Genomic DNA, 16,558 nt, shown 5'->3' with positions numbered 1-16,558 from the left:
GCTTCCATTATTTCAAAGGGAAGTGGTTGGAGGCTGGCAATCTGCTTGGAATAAAAAACTTAGACATTCATAATAGTTTATAAACATAGTTATTTATTAAGCATACTTTAATTCACATTTAATAAAGTTGAAAAACAGTTTTGATCCTTTTAGGAGAGAGTTGGAGATGCTGTAGGATGGTTGTGTGTCATTCATAGTAGGTTGAAGATAGGTAATATGTACCATCGGAGCTGATAATACCAGTGATAGGATATCACCTGTTGGAAAGACAGACTCTTCCTGAGTTTTCTGATATGATGTACAAGGGATAATTGAATATAACTAGAGTGCTTAGTTTAAGAGTAGAAAGATTTGGAAAAGACACAATGTCTTTGACCAAACATATATGAATGGCTCTCATAGCGAAGGAAGATTTGAAGTGAAGGGGAGGAATGCCAAATATAAGGAACTTATTTTGTCTCAATATAAGAAAAGCAAGTTACATCAATTGCAACTATCTTCTAAAGAAATGAGCTTCCATGTGTAGTAAAGAGTTCTTTGTCACTGAAGATGTCCAAGACAAGATGTTCAAATGTCATTTTTGGATAGAGATTCATGCATGATGACAAAAGACTTTGGTTATGGCTTTTTAAAAATATCCCTACATCTTGCATTTTCAACTAAACTAAAGTTCAGTGATATTTTATTCTTTGTAAATTTATCTCACTCTGCCTCATTTCTTTTACAGTCTTGGAACATCCTCCTCCACTGCTTTGCCAAATCTGTTTTCCCTCTTTTGTTTCCCCATGAGCTGTGGCGATCTCCTTCTTATCAGTGTATGTAAATTGTGTTCAATTTAATCTAGCTCAGTGAGCATTGGCTCAGCTCCTGTTGTACTTAAGCTCTGTGATAACTATAATGGATGGCATGAAGATGAACAATGTGGTATCTTGAGCTTCAGGGAATTTGCAGAAAAAAGGGAGACGACAAGTCCAAAAATAGCTATTACGTGAGACAGAAGATAACTGTTACAACTTACAAAAGTTAGATCATATCTACTGAAATTGTTTCAGGAAAGAGATAGATAGCATCTGAGGAGGGCCTTAAAGATTATGGAAGATGGATTTCAACACTCAAAGACATAAAAAGATAGACATTTCTTGCAGAGCTAACAGCCTAAGGAAAGACAGAGGAGCAGAAAAGGCTTGGATGTATTGGGGACCAGCGACAGCACATCTGGCAGGGCAAATGTCAGCATGACAAGACAGGAAAAGCAGGTCTGGAACATCAAGTGAAGAACCTTGAAGTTCAAGGAAAGAAATTTTTGCTTGTTACGACTCAAGAAGCTATAGCAGAGAATTTTTTTCTTTTTAAAAATTATTTATTTATTTATTTTTATTGATTTTGTAGCAGAGAATTTAAGGTATAACAGTGAAACAGTATGGGAGGAGTCATTCTTAAAGGGAAATTAATGTGCCAGTTTGATTTAGGAATGATTAAAGTGGAAACAGTCAAAAGTAGGAGAATCAGAAGATACTGTGATAGTTTGAGAAACAGTAAGATTTCAAAGACAGAAGCACCTGTCTTTGACAATGCAAAGGAGACAAAAAATCTGGTTTTAAATTTGTTGTTGTTAAATATGCATTGTATTCAGGAAAGAAATTCAGGAAATATGAGGAAGAACAAAGAAGAAAACTAAAACTGCCAATAATTCCACCAATCAACAAGAGATTAACATTTTAATGTATATCTGTTCTTTTAATTATTTACCTACACTTTTTCTTATAAAATTGGGATAATATCAGCTATACCTCTTTGTGTATTGCTTATTTCAGTTGGTCGCATATCACAATTATTCATGTCAAGAAATACACTTTTATATACCAGCTAATAGCTGCCGAGTATCTTACAAATACATGTATTTTAATTTATCAAATGAGTTCCCTATTTGGATTCTTAGTGGTTTCTGATTTTCCCATGGTGTAGTACTGCTGCCACGGACACCTGTGTATATTCATTGTTGGCATACCTTCTGATTACTTTCTTACATACATTTAGAAAAGCAGAGTGGGGTCAGAGTTTACTGCCGAGTTCTCTGTAATTGTTCCCTGCTTTTCATTTAGACTTTGACCCCTGAATTCTTGCTGAGGCATGGATGCCTGCCATATATCTCACCTTTTCCCAGCCACCTCTTCAACCAGAAGCTCTAGGCATTGGAAGTGAAGTAGAAGTCTGAGGCAGGATAGATTAGGACCCTCATCCCAGGTCTCACTCTACCTCAATTAGCAGAGCGGATCTGAAGGAGCCTAAAGACCTTCTTTTATCACCCCCCCATTGAGTTATCAGAGGAGCTAACTTCCCCAAAGTATAGACAACAAAGTCCTGTTTTTTGAAAAGATTGTCCAACCATTCTGAGGAGCATGAGCGGAGATTTGTCACATACACAATAAGCATTATGGGCAAGGCATAGAAATCTGTGGATCACCACTATTTTGGCATAAACCACTCCTAACAAAAAGCCTGCTAAAGGTGAACAAAGAATCAGAAGCCTATATAAGCCCATATTCACTCTGAGTCCACATGGAGATGTCTTTGTTCTGTGCGTGCTGTAGACTAGTAGTGTATCTTCCTCCAATAAACTCTCTTTACTGATTTTCTTGGTGAATTCTTCTCACTGTCCCCTACCAGTTGTATTATGGCTTAGATATGAGGTGTCCCCAAAAAGAGGTGAAATGATTGAGTTTTGAGAGTTTTAACCCAATCAGAGTTTTAACCCAATCCCCTAATAGAGATTAACTAGGTAGTGACTGTAGACATGCAGGGTGTGGCTGAAGGAGGTAGGTCATTGGGGTGTGACTTTGTGGTATATACTTTGTCCTTGGTGAGAGAAGAACTCTCTCTGCTTCCTAATGGCCATGTCCTGATCTGCTTTCCTCTATGACATTCTTCCAACATACCTCAGGTTCTGCCATACCTCAGGTACAGAGCAAGGAAGTCAGCCTTCTATGGACCAAGACATCTAAAAGTGTAAGCCCCAAGTAAACTGTTACTCTTCTAAAATTGCTCACGTCAGGTCTTTTGGTCACAGAAAAAAAAAAAAGCTGTTTAAAACAAGCTGACATCCAAAGTTTCCATAATAAAGTGTATGTCTAAAAAGTGTTACTAGGTGAAGTCTGCTTGCTGCCTTTTTCTGGCAGAGTGCTTTCTGATGGTTGGAGCCAAAGAAGCCACCAAAAACCTGAGAATTCTTTGTTTGTTTGTTTGTTTGATATTAGGGAATGAACCCAGGGGCACTCTGCCTCTGAGCTACATTCCCTGACCTTTACTTTTCAAATTTTTATTTTGAGAAGGGTTCTCACCAATTTGCTCAGGCTGACCTTGAACTTGCAATCCTCCTGCTTCAGCCTCCATAATAGCTGGGATTACGGGTATGTGCCATGACCTACCAAGACCTGAGATGTTTTTACTGGGATGAATTGAACAATGAGATAGAAGGTGGGTCTACAGCATCTCCATAGGGTCCTGCACTGCCTACTCTAGAAAGAAGGAAAAATTCTCTTTATCTTTTCTAAGTCACTTTAGAAGTTTTTTTTTAATTACATACAGTTGAATTAATTCTAACTAAAACAGTGGCTTTGAAAGTTTGCACATTTTTAAGGCTTCCTGAGTAAATTGCCAAATTTGAGTCCAAAAAGGGTGTGCTGATGAATATTCCTACCAATAATGTGTCAATTGGAGTCCCATTCTCCATTTATCCAGGTAACACAAGGTCTTATAATTCTTTTTAAATTGTTGCCAATTTGGTAGTTGATAAATGATATCTCTTTGTTTTAATTTGCATTTCCAGGATCATCCTTCTGAACCTTTTCCCCATTCTCTTTTATTCTCCCCTGATACAACCCTCTTTTTGATTAGAGATGCTGAGACATCATCCATGTTAAAAACATGGCTCTGATGATGAACTACTTGGCTTTGTTGTCATTAATATCTTTCTGTCTCCCATTCAAGAAAGCAGGACTTCTGATCCAAACACAATGCCCCCAAGGCTCTTGCCTTGCTTTTCACTGATGAATTTCCTTCTCTGACCTCCTGTTCTGCCTGGGTGCAGCAAGTTCAGCTGTTCGTTTAAAGTGATCAGGCTATTTTATAGCTGTAAGAGGAATATTAGGGTACAAGTAGCAGGTAAATTGAGCAAATCCCAAATACACAGAATTTCAGCATTCATGGTTGCATTTATTTCTCCTTGCCTCTTTTTGCCTCTGTCATCTCTTCCTCTCACTTGTCTACCTGGCCAGCCTATGGTATCCTCTTATATATACCCTCTCTATAATATATTTGCAAAAAGTGTGATGTGTGATTTGAGAATTTCAAATGTGACAATAATTGATTGGAACCTGTGATTGTCTAACTTTTGATTAACAGGTTGACCTAGGAGTATTCAGGGAACTGCCACTGAGGAAAGTGTTCTAGCCTGTGAATTTATTGTTATTCAACAAATTTTGACATCGTGGAAAGACATAAACATGTTTGGTCTACCTTAATGACACAACTCACTAATGACACTGGAATAAGTTTTCTTCAGTGATCCGTCAAAATTGTTCTCTTTGCGTTCAAGGAAAGAACCCCCATTGTATAGCCACTCTAGACTTTTCCCTTAAAACCCCCTTTCTTTTCCTATAATGATCATGACCATAGGAAAAAAAAACTGATTAAAAGACAACAAAACAAAAATAACAACTTCAAGAATAAATAATGCTTAAAAAGTAATAGAGAAAAAGTCCTAATACAAACTTTCCGACATTCATAATGTATGTCACTCATCCTCTTCTCTCTCTCTCTCTCTCTCTCTCTCTTTCTGGCCCTGGTTCTGTTTGTTTGTTTTCCCCCAATACCTATTCTTATCAGCTCTGCTTCCCTCCAGAGCATCTTGTTGCAGATACATTGCCCCGGACAGGGTCATTTCTAAATGCACATCTGCACACTGATCGTCACTTCTTATTACCTGCATTGCCATAACATTAGCATCCAGAAAATTCGATTGAGTTTTGAGTAGCATGACCCTGACCCACATGGGCTTCTTCCAGATCCAGTTATGAGTTTTAGTAAAGGTAAGTAAAAATAATGCTGTACTATTTTTTCCATTATCTCTCTCTTTACAAATCATACCACTTAGGATTCCCTATTCCATTATCTTCCCTAAAGACTTAAGAAACTGCTATGAGTTCATCCTGGAACTTAGGTTCCATCCTCCCTGTTTTACCTGACAGTCTTCATTTTTCTCCTTCTTTTTGGTACTGGGAATTAAATCAGGGGTACTTTACCACTGAGTTATATCCCCACATCTTTCTTTCTTTTTTTTTTTTTTTTTGGAGACAGGTTCTTGTTAAGCTATTGAGGATCTTGCTAAATTGCCCAAGCTGGCCACAATTTGTAATCCTCCTGCCTCAGTCTCCTGAGTAGGTGGATTATAGGCAAGGCGTCAAGAGCCCTGCTGATAGTCTTCATTGATTTGCATGACTTCCTCTCAATATAAGAAGTTATTTGGTATCCACTACCATACTCAATCACTTTGCATGGTCTAATTCTCAAGATAAATTTATGAGGCAAATGGTAATAGTAGCTCCATCTCTTGTCCCCGGTATTAGGGATTGAACTCAGGGGCACTAGACCACTGAGCCACATCCCCAGTCCTATTTTGTACTGTATTTAAAGACAGGGTCTCACTGAGTTGTTGAGTACCTTATTTTTGCTGAGACTGGCTTTGAACTTGCAATCCTCCTGCCACAGCTTCTGGAGCTGTTGGGATTACAGGCATGCGCCACTGCTCCCAGCAGTAGCCCATCTTAAAGGAGAGTACACTGAGTCTCAAACACCTGCCAGTAGGTGGTGGAAACAGGATTTAAATCCTGAAAACTTAAAATGGTTTGCATATCATCAATGAGACTCTTCTACCTCTTCCTAATTTCCTTCAGCTTTTCCTCTATGAGCCCATTATTCTTCATTTTCATATTGCTCTTTGCCAATCTGACAACTTTGTTGGAAAGACTTTCTGCTATCTACATATCAACTTGCATTAGACTGAACTCTTGACCAGTAAAATCCTGTAAGTTTAACATCATCAAAGCAACTATTTGGTCTTCTTATCCCTTAGAGACCTGAGAATCAATGGAAGCCTAAGTGCTATCAATTGCAATAAAAATCAAACTGCAGAAGCAGGTTCTCCAAGAGTCTGCTTTTCTGATGATAATAGCTAACAATAAGTTGTTGTTAATAATGTTATCAGACTGTGCTGAGCCCTTGCCCTGCACCATTTGGTGTTCACATAGAACCTGAGAAGAAGGCACCTTTACTGCTCCCATTTTACAATAAGAAAACTGAGATTAGAAGACTTCCCGTAAATTGCTCACCTAATACAATGAACACTGGAATATCCATCATTTGAGACCCCGTCTGCTCAAATTCAGAACTTACTTTAACTACTGTACTACAATGTCTTCTCTTTTTAATAAACTTCATTATATCATTTGAAAATATCAGAATCCCATGGGAAAAAATACTCAACAATGTGTCCTAAATCAATGTTTTTTCATTTATATCATCCAATACATGACTATGCTTATTTACATTACATAACATTATAGATTAAATTATATTTTTCTATATTTTTCATTAACATTCCATCAAGCATGCAACTCTGGCAATAAATTTGAAATCCTGAACAAATTGATGATTTCCTAGCACATCAGTTGCCAAAATTGAATTAATAAGTAGAAAATTTGAATGTCTAGTTATCAATGAAAAGAAAACAAAGGTACTAGGATTAGGTGGGTTTCCAACTGAGTTAAACTAATCTTTAAATATTTGGTATTTCTGTGTTATTCAAAAAATTCAGAGATAAAAAGATGGACATTTATCCATCCATTTATGTGTACATATTAATACTAAAATATAACAAATATGCTATAGCAAAGAAAAGCATTGCATGTTCTCAGTACAATTGCAATATTAGAAAATTGATTCTGCAAAATAATAATACATTATAATCAAAGAAGGTTTATTCCAGGAAAATCAAGGTGGTGAATATCAAGAAATGTATTTGTACAATACACGATGTCAAGAAAATAAAGAATAAAGCATTTGCAAAATGCTGAACTTATTTGGAAATCTTAAGTAGAATTAAAGGTGAAAATAAACTACTAAACAAAGGAGAAAATATTTATTAAGTGGGTGATATTTAATATTTAAAGTAAAAAATGAGGCAGAAATTTCCTTGATTACTATTCTAATTTAACGTTAGCTTAGAGGTACTAACAAATAAAAAGACTGTAATACATAATTCTGAAAAAGAGAAAAAACTGTTTTTGTTTTCATTTTTGATTTTTGGTACAAGGGATTGAACCCAGGGGCACTTAATGACCATTCAATGACCACATCCTCAGACTTTTTTTATTTTATTTTATTTTATTTTATTTTATTTTATTTTATTTTATTTTGAGATTGGGTCTTTCTGAGTTGCATAGGACCTCACTAAGTTGCTGAAGATAACTTTGAATTTGTGATTCTCCTGCCTCAGCTTTCCTAGCTGCTATGTTTTCACTGAGGTATGCCACCACACCTGGATGCAAATATTGATTTTTGAAGATTGTATATTCTTGCTTAAAAAAAACTTAAATTTACAATAGGACTTATAAGTTAGGAATAGCTAACTATTCATAGAAATAGGAAGAAAATATCCCACACTAATAGAAAAAATAAATTGTAAGAGACTTAGAAATAAATTGTTAAAATAACATTATTTGAGCATGATAAATTATATAAATCTTATTACAATATCTAAACAAATGGAAGACATGCCATCTCTTTGGGTAGAAGACTTAAGGTCACAAACTATAAAATCTCCCTAAATTAATAAATAGAATAACATTTCAGTTAAATGTCAAGAGCCTTTCTTATGATCATAAAAACTGATTCTTAAAGTTTATATGGAAAAAATAAGCTTGAGATACTAGTCAAAAATTAAAAAGAAGAAAAGAAATATAAAGGAGAGCTGTTACTGGCCATGGGCATGACTCATATGCGTAGGGCCTCAGATGATTATAAAACTACAGTAAATAAATCAACATAACATTGGCCAGAAGAAATAATGACATTAAAAGAAGAGAATAGAATATCTAGGAATACATCTGAGTTCATATCAAAATCTTAGCTCAGTTGGAACAGAACATATTTTTAATAAATGGTGTTAGAGCACTGGTTACCCATTTGGAATAAAATAAATTGGACCTTGACTTATATAATATATGAAAAGCTTTCCAAGTAGATTTAAGACTTAAATGTGGAAAATGAAGTAATAGAGCACTTAGAGGTTATCTTGAGGACAATTTTTACAATCCAGGGGCAGGAAAAGCCTTCTGACACAGGCTAGAAACTTCAAAGCTATAAAAGAAAAGATAGTTGCATTTGACTGCTGTCTTATACTACTGTCAGGTAAGCATGAATTTAATCTCCATTTGCACAGCAGACACAGGCAAGTTATGTCATCCTGCCTTGGGTCCTATATTGTAGGGCTGAGCTTCCAACTCAGCCTTCCAACTTCAGTGTCTGGGCACGTAACCACTAACCCATGAGGTTGCATGATCCAAGGAAAGAATTAAGTAAACAAAATATTATAACAAAATACTTGAGACTGGGTGATTTATGTTTATAGTTCTGGAGGCTGAGAAATCCAAGTTCAAGGTCCCAGCACATGCAGTGTCTGGTGTGGTCTCATTCTCATGGATGGCACCTTCTTGCTGTGTCCTCATGTGGCTGAAAAGGCAAACAAGCTTCCTCATGCAACTATTATTAGGGCACTAATCCCATGCATGAAAGCTGTGGCCTTGTGTGTTAGTCATTTCTCAAAGTTCTCAGCTCTTAATACCAACAGATGGAAGATAAAAATTAAAAATATGAATTTTGGAGGAGCATTAACATTCAAACCATAGCAACTCTATTAAAAATTGAGCTGGGCGTGGTGGCACACTCCTCTAATCTCAGTAGTTTGGGAGGCTGATGCAGGAAGATTGCAAGTTCAAATCCAGCCTCAGCAAAAGCAAGGTGCTAAGCAACTCAGTGAGACCCTGTCTTTAAATAAAATAGAAAATAGGGCTGGGGATGTGGCTCAGTGGTTGAGTGTTATTGAGTTTAATCCCTGGTAACCCCTCCAAAAAATTGATAGTTTTGAATGACAAATCATATCATTAAGTAAACAGACAAATATTGGATTTAGGGCCCAAAAGCAAAGATCCTCCTATAAATGACTCCAGGGTTAAGCAACATGGGAATTCATAAGAATTTTAACAGACAGTAAACCCCAAACCCAAAAAATTATGAAAAGATGTACAAACTGTTTAGTAGCCAGGAAATAAAAATTTAAGCAGCAAGCTGTCACTACAGTATGGCAAAAAATGGGTTCGATCCTCAGCACCACATAAAAATAAACAAATAAAATAAAACAGATACAAACATTTTTGGGGGGGTAATCTAGGAAAAGAATAAAAATGGCTGAATCCTATAAATGAATATCTTTCTGAAGGAGAATAGTTGATTATGGTGCATCCACGTTGTACATTTTTATAGCATTTTTTTAAAAAGATGAATTAGAGTTAGTCCAATTGACTTGGCTTTATTGATACATTCTTTGAAAATGCAAAAAAAAGAGTACAAAATAACCTATTTTTTTAAAGTGAGAAAAGACAAAAACTCTGTATCTGTGATTATGACATAATCATGCAGAAAACTATGAAAGTGTACACATTATATTTTTAACAAGTGATAGGGGAGTATACAGGTGGAGGATTTTATTGACTAAACTGCAGGAAGAGAACAAGTGAGTAAGAGAATAAAAGATTCCACTAAGTTTATTATGTATACTAAGTTTATTTTATTTGTTTTTGTAAAAACTATGCCTATGGGTATATTTATAAAGAAAATATTTAAAGAAAGAATTAAAAATGTATAAGAATAACAGATATTTCCCTAACTTGATTTTACTACCATTTCTCTGTTGTGTTTGTATATATGTCTTAGTTCATTTTCTTTCTCCTTCCCAAATAGGTTAAAAACACTGATGGCCCTGAGTATCAGTCATAATCCTTCATCAATTACATTGTTATTTATCATAGTTAAAAGTAGAAGAATTAAGACTATAGTCATATAAACTATTGACATTTGCATTATGAAATTGTTAATTTCCTTGAGTCATATCAATTTCAGGTATCTCTCTTTTAAGTGCTAAAAGTTTTTCTTATTAAAGTCACAGATCCTATTCTTGGTTTCCAAAAGATGTACCATAATATTTGTGAATGAGTAACTCTGAAAGAACCAAATATCAGAATCAAAGTTCAGTATTTGCCAAGCTTTAGAGTCAGAGTCCAGTGTTCTTCCTGATCCTGTCTAACCAGAGAGAAGGGAGTGGTATGGTAGAAATCATTGCACCAGACCTCCAGTGCCAAGAGAGATCTCTTCACACACCAACCTCTTTGTGAGTGAACAGGACACCAGCCCCCACCCCAAATACTGTTAACCATTGACTAAAAGGCCAGAGGGGACACAGACATCCTGTCAATCTTCTAAAAGTGAAATAAGGAGGGTTCACATGGACACTGCTCTTCTTATGTGCCAGGAACTGGGCTAAGTCTTTTACTTAATCAATTCATTGAATCCTCATGATGGCTCTGTCAGGTAAGTATGATTTTAATCTGCATCTGCAGAGGAGATACAGAGAAGTTATGTAATTCTGCCTTGGGTCCTACATTGTAGAGTTGAGCTTCCAACTCAGCCTTCCAACTTCAGTGTTTGAGCATTTAACCCCGACCCATGCTGCTGTGTGATCCAAGGGAAGCATTAAGCAAAAAAAGATGCAAGTTCAAAAGATGTTGATTTTCAGATGTAGGATGATTGGTTTGAAACATTGTAGCCTGTTTCAGTCCCCCAGTGTCCAGCAGTAACTTCCTCCAAATAACTCAATATAACCATTCAGATGGATATTTACTTACCTGAGCAGACTCAGAATAATGAAAATCTGCCCTATTTGGTGGAACAGATATTCTTTATAACTTTTATTTATTTTTGACACGCATGTATTGAATTGCACTCTTATGGTTTTATCTAATCCTTATTGGCTATAAAGCTGATTTTACCCACAGTAGATTTGTCAGGCATGATTCTTCTTAGATTTGGTTGGAGTCATGGTAATGACACTTCCCCAAAGGTTCTTCATCAGCATTGGTAGGAAAAGAAGAAATTCACTTGGCTGGTGACAAGCTGTGAGGAGCTTCAGGGGAGGTGCTGGAGATTGGAGAAAGAACAGGAAGTACCCCCATGTGTTCCTACACTACTGTGAGCTCCACTCAAGTAGAACAGATCCCTGTCATGGGATGGAGTCCTTCCTATACACTCTCAGAATAGCCCTCCTCTCTTACCTTCATTTACATAAAATAAAACTGAGTTTTCACTGAGGCTTTCATAAGAGACACAGTAGAGACATATTTATAACACCACTCAGAATTTTACTTTTAAATAAATCACCCCTCAGATTTGTTTCTTCTTTCTCAAATTCTTCTCTGGACTTGTTTCTGGGTTTCATATCTTTCTGAAGATCTCTCCCATTAGGCCACCTCCAGTTTCTTCCATGTTTCCAGAAACTTCTCCCTTCCGTTTTCTCATTTCTTACACAGAGCCAACATTTCAGCAGTGAGAATAAAAAGCCATTATACAAAGGTTGGCTTTGAACTCCAAACAAAAGAAAACAAAGATATCCCAAACTATTTGATTTCATCCTCCCTAGAATATGGTAGGGCAAAAATGTAATTTTTCCCCACCACAAAATGTATTTCTTGTCACTTTCTAAAAAAATATTTATTTTATTATAGATATAGGTGGATACAATACTTTTATTTTATTTTTATGTGGTGCTGAGGATCGAACCCAGTGCCTCATGCATGCTAGGTGAGCTCTACCGCTGAGCCACAATCCCAGCCCTTTGTCACTTTTTTTTTAAATCTTATAAGTATTCATTTATATGTGCTCAACTGGTGGAAAAATAAATTCTATGTGTACAAGTCTTCCATTGTAACTGATACTTTTCTTCAAAGCCCAAATTTTTGAAAAGTAGAATTATCTTAAGAACAGGCTGCAGTTGTTCCAAGGGCCTGATGAGATCTAGCCCTGATTATTATGCAAAGACTGCATCTTAAAGAAACAAATCATGTTTGGCTTCACCAAACTAATCATAATCCAGGCTTTTATTTCCCTGTTTCCTGGGAATATTGACCTGGTTTCAAAGAAAAGTTTCAAATATATTTTAAGTAATAACTACATCATTGCAATAAGTGTAGAGCCTTGGGTGAAGTCTGGATATGCACAACACAAATTTGGATGTATAGATTTCTTTGTGCTTTTTAATAACACCATCAGTCCTTTTAACTATGGTCACCCCTCATAGGTTGCACATTCCCTATGGGCACTGAAATTAAAGAAGAGGTAAAATACATCATCATTTGCTGTTTGGATCTAGACGGGAACAGAGTAAAGAGTATAAAAGCATGTAAGTATTACCAGGAACAGAAAAAAAAATCATAAAAAAATTCATAACCAATTAGGTGTCTGCATGCACGCTAATTACTATCTGCTAGAGGTGTACCATCGAGAATGGCAGGCTTGTCTATGTGAATGGGGAAAGTGTGAATGAGTGAGCATGCTTGTTCGTAGGTAGAACAAATTCTTATCTCACAGGTTCAAATTCTCCAGGCTCATGAATATGACACATTAATATTCATTAAGTGGAACACATTATCATTTTAGAAGGAGATTACTGGGGACTCACTATTTTCATTCCATCACATTTTCCAATTAGGAATCCCACTTTTGCAAATAATCAGCTTTCGTTGCCAAGGGCTTTTCAGCTGCTTTCTGGCAAGGGGGTTTGGAGCTAAGTTCAGCATCCATTTAAGAATGAGGAAAAAAACCTGAAGTACAATTATATGTTTTAATGACAGGTTAATCTTGCTGCAGTGAACCTGATCAGAGAAGAACCAAACTCAGAAAGGAGAAGGCATGAACTCCTTTTGGGGAAAAGGAGCACAGATAATGAAGCTTGAGGAGTTCACAGTTTTACTGGTCGCCTGCAGTTACAGAGAAATAAAACTCACCCTGTAAAGATCTTGGAACTCTCATTGAGCCAGGAGAAGCCATGTAAAAGGAGACCTAGGGCTATGGAAATGAACCAAGTTCAGGGTTGACAACCATCCGTGAAGGCTGATAACAGCAGGGAAGGAAACAATGAACGAATGTGTGCATTTCCTCCAGATTTGGAGGAAAGTTAGACAATTTTGTTAGGCTTTATGATTTTGTTAATGAATTAACCAGAAGAAACAGTAGTCAAAGACCAATTTGATTTTGAAAAGAGCCAAATAAATTTGGAATAAACTGTTTTGATATATCAATGTTTATTAAGCTTTATCTGTAATTGAAACAAACTTTCTAGATAAAGTTACTTGATTTCTATTTAAACTACATGCTCAAGAATTCACTATGAGAAAATCTCTAAGATTCTTTTTCTGATGAAAAATAATCTAAGTTGTTCTACGTTTGTATATGTACAAAGAATTTTATATATATATGGCAAAAAGGAAATATATGTAAAAAAATTAAAAAAAGTGATAGTTTCCCCCAAATATCCCCCTAGTTCCCAAGCCTCCTTCCCAGAAGCAACCACATAACTAGTTTCTTGGGTCTTTTTTTTCAGAAAGAGAATAGGCACATATGAGCAGAAATATACTTGCTTCCTCCTACAAAATTGGGAGCAAGCTCTATGCACTCTGCTTCCATAATTCCACTAAACATGTATTCTGGAATAACTCTATATCAACATTTATAATGACTCATTGCTGGGGAAATAGACTGCAGGAAGACAATCTAAAAAAATTCCAGTAAATAACAATAACAAGCCCAAAGAGGGTTCAGAACTCAGAATCCAGAGTTTTCAAAAAATTCTAGCTAAAATATTCAGTTTCCAACAAAAAGAATTTGAAACATGCAAAAAAAAAAAAAAACACAGAAGTTTGACTTGCGCATAGGGGAAAAAAAAAAAAAACAGTAGGTAACATGAGCTGAATGAGTAGCTGTCAGATTTAACAGAAAATGGCCTAAAGAGAACTAGGAAAAACTGTGATTAAAGAAGTAAAAGAAACTATGAGAACAAAACTTCATCAAGCAAGAAATACCAAAAGGAAATATAAGTCATATTTTAAATAATGAAATGGAAATTCCAGAGTTTAAAAAAGTACTATATCTAAAATGAAAAGGCACAAAAGTGTGTCTGAATAGTTGGAAAAGTTAGTGAACTTGATTAAAGAAGCAGAAAAAATAAATTCTTCAGAGAAATGCAGGATACCACTCTGCAGAGCAACATGCATACACTGGGAATATTTATTTCATAGATACAGTAAAAATAAGGATATACCCAGATAAAGAAAAATCTGAGATAATTTGCTGCAAATGGACCAGCTTCACAACACATATTAAAGGAAGTTTTTCAAGCTGAAGTAACAAAGAAATTGAGGAAATTCACAAGTATATGGAATTAAAAAACGCACTCTGAAATAACCAATTGGTAAAAGAATAAATTGTGAAGGAAATTAGAAAATACTGTAGATGAATGAAACAAAAACATAATATACCCAAATTTATTGGATATAGCATTGAGAAGAAAATTTATATCTGTAAACAACTACATATTAAAAAAAGGATATCAATTCAATAACCTAATCTTCTACCTTGAGGATACTAGGAAAATAAAAACAAATGAATCTTATAGCAAGAAGAAGAAAGGAAACAATAAAGGTAAGAGCAGAAATAGAGAATAGAAAAGCAATGGATAAAGTCTGTAAATCTAAAAGTTTACCCTCTGAAAACATCAAATCAATTTTAGGAACAAGTACAACAGATATTGAGACAGAGAGGAAAGACTCAAATTACTAATATTCAAAATAAAAAAGGAGACATTATTGCCAAATTTATAGAAATGAAATGTTATAAGAGAATACTGTGAACAATTGTATGCCAACAAATTAGACAACTGAGATAAAATGAATCAAATCCTAACAAGACACAAACTACTGAAACTATGTCAGGAAGAAGTAAAAAATCTGAGTAGACCTACAAAAAGTGACAAGCTTAAAAGAGTAATCAAAAACTACTTAGAAAGATAAACCCAGGCCTAGATTGTTGCTCTAATAAATTCTGGCAAATATTTTTAAAAGAATTAATATCAATTCCTTACAAACTTTTCTTAAAACACATGAGAGTGTCCTTCTCAATTGTTTCTGACATCAGTATTGCACTGATACCCAAATCAGACAAAGATACTGCAAAAAAACTGTAGACTAATATCTCTTATGGATGTAGATGCACAGAAAAACATGGTCGAGGAAACACCAGGAAACCAAACCGACTCACCTATGACAAGGGTTATTACACTGTGTTTATGTGCATGAAATACAAAGTTAGTTTAACACCCAAAGTCAATAAAATATAACATAGTAATAAAATAAAATATTAATAATGTATCATTATCTCCATAGATTTAGAAAGAAAAATTTAAAAACTTTAACAGACTTCCATAATAAAAGTATGCAATGCCCTTGAATATCCATAACTAACACCTGGCTCAATGGCAAAAGCCAAATACTTTTCTTTAAGATTAGGAACAAGGATAAAATGCTCATTCTTATCATTTTTTTTCCAATACTGTATTTGGAGTTCCAACCAGACAAATGAAACAAGAAGAAATAGTAAACATCCAAATTAAAAAGAGAGATTTTATTCTCTCCAATCACAGATAACGTGTGTGTGTGTATATATGTATATGTATGTATATATATATACATATATATATATGTATATATATATATGCATATATATGTGGAAAGAAATATAATGCACATACATATATACACATAAAGAAGTATAATAAATATATGTGAAAAGAAATGCATATATATGTATACATACCAACATATATATAAAGAAATGTAATAAATATATTTAAAGAACTCTGTCATTAAAAAATGAAAAGAAATCTACACATCCACATTTTGTGTGTGTATATGTGTGTGTGTGTGTGTGTGTGTGTGTATATATATATGCATGATTGTGTAGTTTGTATGTATATCTGTATATATACACATACATACATACATGATATATATTGTGTGTGTGTGTATATATATATATATATATGCATATATATATATATATTCTAAGGAATTCACTAAAGCCATAAAGACATTCAATAACATAGAAGGATACAATATTAATAAACCCAAATTCATATACTATATACTCTCAATAAAAAATCTAAAAATTAAATTAAGAAAACAATTAAATTTAAAATAGCATCCAAAACAATTAAATTTCAAAGGATAAATGTGACAGAATATATACTCTGAGAAATGCAAAACATTTTAAAGATATTTAAAATATCTCAATAAATATAGTGGCATTATTGTTCATGAATTAAAAGACATAATATTGGTAA

At 34.7% G+C, this 16,558-nt stretch overlaps 1 long non-coding RNA gene across 1 annotated transcript; it reads left to right on the top strand.

Moving 5' to 3' along the window:
• Window positions 1-10,377: 10,377 nt before the first annotated feature.
• Window positions 10,378-13,449, top strand: LOC107148506. Its single transcript, XR_001504280.2, has 3 exons — window positions 10,378-10,701; window positions 12,464-12,565; window positions 13,017-13,449. It is a non-coding gene; the product is annotated as an uncharacterized LOC107148506 (long non-coding RNA).
• Window positions 13,450-16,558: the final 3,109 nt, after the last annotated feature.

This window comes from Marmota marmota, unplaced genomic scaffold, assembly GCF_001458135.2.
Source record: "Marmota marmota marmota unplaced genomic scaffold, marMar, whole genome shotgun sequence".
In the NCBI taxonomy this organism is placed as follows: domain Eukaryota; kingdom Metazoa; phylum Chordata; class Mammalia; order Rodentia; family Sciuridae; genus Marmota; species Marmota marmota.
Note: the sequence above shows the minus strand (reverse complement) of the source record. Positions and strands in the feature narration are given on the sequence as shown.